Raw genomic sequence first — 5,247 nt, 5'->3', positions numbered from 1 at the left:
ACAGGAAAGACACCTTACTGTGTTCAGATGGTGTAAAAACCTGAAGACACTGCATCCCACTATTTGCTATTTGGAAGCATTATTGTGCCTTGTATGAAACAAATTACTGTTCCTGGGGGCAGGGAACTAACAGTGTTCTATCTTGCAGATGTCTCCTGATGTGCAGTTTGATATGATTGTGGATCCACCACCAGATTTAGTGATATGGTGAGAAGGTTTGACTAATGATCAGAAGAATGAGATAAAGGGTTGCGTAGGGCATCTACCCTTGTTGATGAATATGACTGGGGATCGGGTCTGTAGAGATTATTACTTGGTTATTGGGACAACGACGAGAACGGTGTTTAGATTTAGAGAGATAGAGATGATTCCCACTTTAGAGGAGGTTAGAGATGTCTTGGAAAGCGTAGGAAGTGCCAACAGATCCAAAAAGAAATTAGTTTAAAATATCCTTATCCCTCGCAAACCTACCTCAAAAGAAATCAAAGATAAGTTTGCCGTCAACAAATCTGATTGGGCACCGGGACCCACTATAGCCTTTAGAGTGTTCTATGGGAGGTATTCATCCAGACAGGGGTACGGAAACCACATCCTTGAGTTTTCCTCACTCCGATCTGGGAAGCCAAACCAAAACACTAGCCTTTATCACTTTGCCTATTGGGAACCATGGTATTTCCACTAAATGCCTCCCTAGCTATTGATACCCGAGTTGTCTTTGTTGCCCATGTTGTTCTTAGGGGAGTTACAACAAATGGGCTTACCAAATATTTTGACATCATCCCTATTATCCTATCAGATATATACCGAGCTTTGGGAGAGTGCCGCAACCATTATTATTATTTCCAGGGTTGCAACCTCTTAGTCCAATGGTGGATACTTAAGCATTTAGATAAGAGCGGTTTATCTACCCGCCGAGATCCAGCCCTGAGAGAGGATGATTTGGGAGTCGCTGCTATACCTTATAGGGTTCAAGATAAAAAAGGATGGGCTCACATCTTTTCCAGACTAAGAGAAGAGCATATAAGGTGAAGGGTACCTGATTTTCATTCCAAGACTGTTTGTGTTAAGAGCCATAGGCGTCCATATCTACTGCTTATGGGCATTAGGGGAATCAGACCCTACACACCATTGAGAGTACTTAGACAGTTTGGTATGAGACAGGTTATTCCGAATGTGGGTAATATGGGAGAGTTTGTACGAGATTATGAAGAAGGTCGTATCGAAGGTATAAAAGATGCTCAGAAAGATTGGAAGAATGTGATAAAGGAAGATAAGTTGGATGAAGATCCAAACAATCCAAGTCATGATGAAAATTACTACGAGTGGCTTAGGGCTGAGTTAGCTGGTACTGCCACTCCAGGGCCATATCTGTACAAATTTTCGGAGGATAGGGAAGCCGCGAATGCAATTCAAGTTAGAAGAATGAAACGACGAATAGAAGGAAGAGAAATGGATCATCAAGCAAAATAGAATATGATCAAAAGATAATTAAGAGTTTGACAGACGAGGCGGATGCCTCATTAAAGAGCTTGGAATGGCTTGACACTTTTGTTAAGGAAGCCATAGATACGGGGACGTCATTGCCTGACGATCAGAGGGGTCAGTGGATTGGGACAACATTGATGCCAGCCCATGTAGCCATTCAGTCCGCCTTTCGAAGGGCCAAGAAGGCACGAGATGATAGAGAGCAGATTTCTGTCCGTGGAGTGGACTTTTTCTGATTATTGCATTTACTTTAAAAAAAAGCCTTGTAATCCCACTTGGGAAGATACTATTAATGAAAGGACTGGCAATTTATTTGGGGAACAATACATTTGTTTTACATATGGCACAATTCTGCTTCATACGCTAGTAGCCTCGGAGCAACGAGGTATAGGAAAGCGAATTATATATTGTCTAAATGCTTATTTGATATAACTGCTTTGTGTGAAAATCATATATATTGTTGAAACTCTTGATTGGTCCACATTCCGGTCACTACCCAAAAGAAAAACCAAGAAAATAACCCCTAAAACAAATTTAGCTCCACTTTTTAAAAGGTTGATTTGCTAATAGGAAATGGAGACTCCAGACAGCATGAGTGCAACTTCTCCTTACGTCAACCTAGTCAGTGACGATGAGAACATGGAAGCGACAAGTGAGAAAAACCGACAATGGGATGATAGAATGGACCTAGCCACTGCTAGAATGAAAGAAGCTATCCAAACCACTAAGGCGGCCAATGAGAAAATGAAAGAAGCGGAAACTCTCCTAGCTTATGTTGAGGAACTAACAAAGCAACACCCTGCCAATCGGGTAAAACGGGGAAAGACACTTGAAGCACCACTTGGGAGTTATGTCCCACTCAATCAACAAGAAGGGCTTGACCCCATACCATATGGAGACGACGAACTACTTATCCCCAATCCGAAAGTCTATGGAGACCCACGCGAATCTCAGCTCGAAGAACCTCCAGTTTCATGCACAATTGTTCTTAAAGGCACAAGATCACACAATTGGGGTACGCCGATAGAGTTGTCTAAACAAGAACTCTTGGAGACTTTGGGGAGCTTTGGAGTGTACGCGCAAAGCCCAAATCTGTTGCCACCATATGCTCCTTCTATGATTTACCGAAAATGCCTCTACCACAAAGTCAGTCAGGACATACAGCCAATGAGTGTGGACCATTGGAAAGAAAGCTTATCCAATAGATTGACCAAGGGAGAATTAGCCAACTGTGGGGACCCCACTCTCTCTTGACTCATGACCAAGGAAGAAATCATCCAGAAAGGATATCAAAGGTTAGGTTCTGGAGAAGCGACTTTTCCAAATTCGAAGAGTCATACGCCAGGATCCACTCCCTACTATGTAGTGTAGTGAAGAAGATAAGAGCGAGTGCCACAAACCTATCGGGGTCGCCCGGGATCTCCAAAGAAAGGGTTTGTGTGTATCACCATGGCCGCCCCCGGCCACGACATTGAAGAATGTGTGAATATCAAGCTTGATTTGGAACGCCTCGTGAATGAAGGCCATGTTTGGATTGTCGCGGGAAGACAAGGATAGAAGATGAAGATGAAGAAGACAATGAAGACCTGCTTAGTATGGTTGGGTAGAAAAACATAAGTATCCCTTTACTTTTTCAATAAGATAGAATGTCCTTTTCCCTTTTTATGTAAACGGAACCACGCCGACACGATGTCCCGTTGGAATACGTGGGAAGCCTACTTAAGGCACAGTCGGGGTAGAAAAACTAAGTTTCGGGTAGCATAGGAAAAAAACCTTTTCTGTGTATGCCCGAACTACGGATGGACCTGATTTCCCTTTGGTGGGATACGTAGGCAGTCTATTTAAGACTCAATCCTTTTATAATAAAAATCTAAATCTCCCTTAGTAGAGGATGGGTAGAAGAAAATAAACCATACAAAGCATTTACTGAAAAGACAATATTCCCAAAAAAATACAAAAAAGACCAAAATACCCTTGGAATGTGAATCAGTCAAGAGTTGAAATAAAATATATGAATCTATGTGCTATAAACTACAAACAACGTGATATCTTGTGTTTCGTGCTTAAATCTAATGCTAACTTGGGAGCTTTTGAGTTGTTTTCTCTTATAGACAGGGGTCGATTCGCTGGCACCAGTTACTCGATCAAAAGCTACCGCAGCGTCCTTAAACCCTCAAGAAGAAAACATGCCTGAAACTCCACCACCGAACAGAAATGCTTTAGTCGAAGGTACCCAACAGCTGGCATAGCTGGAATGCCTTTGGAAGAGGTTGTTAGCCTGCTGATGAGGCAATTGGCTGAAGCTAGAGAGGAAGCGGACCGCCTGAGGGCCGAAAAAGAAAATGCTACTAATGCTGAGGCTAGGAGACCTCCACCCACTTTCCCAAATCTGGATTTACCAATTCCTGACCATTTCCCGCAAACCTAGGCTGGGGCTACTTTTCAAACTCCACTACGCCATAATACCACCCATGTGGGGAATTCCTCCCACCAAACCCCGACTTTTCAAACACCTGCTCACGCTACAAACACAAATGCTTATCAAGCCCCTCGGGCGACAGGAGTTCCTGTGATTCACCCCGTGCAACCAAATGTCACTTTTCAAGACCATGTCACCCATATTGACTCTTCGCCAGAATTGGAGAACATGGAAATGTTCTTTGAAGCAAGAATAGACAAAATCGAGAAGGAGATGGGGAAGAAAATTGCTGAACTAGAACATGGCTCTAAAAAGAAAGAGGGGTTGAGATACTCTGATTTGTGCATACATCCAGACCTGGGTCTGCCTGAAGGCTTCAAAATTCCCAAATTTGATCACTTTAATGGGTCGGGCAATCCCAGAGCTCACTTGAGGGCTTACTGCGACCAATTGGTTGGAAATGGCGGATATGAAGCTTTGCTCATGAGGTTGTTTAGTCGAAGTCTGTCAGGAACAACTATGGAATGGTTTATCTCTCAAGACATTAGCCGATGGAAAACATGGGAAGAAATAGCAAGTTCATTCATGGAAAGATTCCACTTCAATGTGGAAAATGTGCCTGATCGCTTCTCATTGGAGAAAATTTTTCAGAAATCGACTGAAACCTACCGAGAATATGCCAGTCACTAGAGAGATGAAACGGCGCGTGTGCAACCACCTATGATATTGAGTTGGTATCTAGATTCATACGGTACCAAGAAGGACAAAATGATTTGACAAAATGATAACTATGAAAGGGAGTTCTAAATAAAGCTTGTACGGATAAAAGAAGATATAGCCTATGTTTCTAGAACCACCGCATTGGGGAAGATATCAAAGATGGCTACCAATCACCTCCACCAGAACTATATAATTGTTAGTACAATGTACTTAGGTTGGAAACAACCAAATTATCAAATACCGGCACTAGGCAATCGAACTCCAGAAAAGTTATCGAATGCCAACACCCAATAGGTTCCACAAAACCGGAAAAAGAGAAACTATGATGTTATATCCCGCCTATGTTTTGTCATGAAAATTTAAGGGCAAACTTGGAATTGGAAATTTTTATGCATGACTTGTTGAAAAAAAAAATTCAAGGTGGGCTATGGCCCACATGGGTGGACCACTTTCACACAAGTGATTAAAAGATGACTAAGTAAGCATGGGATTCATTTTTTATTATTTATATAATTCAAGAAACCTGGAGGAAAAGAAAGGAATAATCTAGAAAAAATTGGAGGAATTTGTAAAAAAAAAAAAAAAAAAAAGGAGGCACATGACCGGCCATGATATACGAAATA

Source organism: Lycium ferocissimum, chromosome 5 (assembly GCF_029784015.1).
Source record: "Lycium ferocissimum isolate CSIRO_LF1 chromosome 5, AGI_CSIRO_Lferr_CH_V1, whole genome shotgun sequence".
Taxonomy (NCBI): Eukaryota; Viridiplantae; Streptophyta; class Magnoliopsida; order Solanales; family Solanaceae; genus Lycium; species Lycium ferocissimum.
This window is presented reverse-complemented; position numbering follows the sequence as displayed.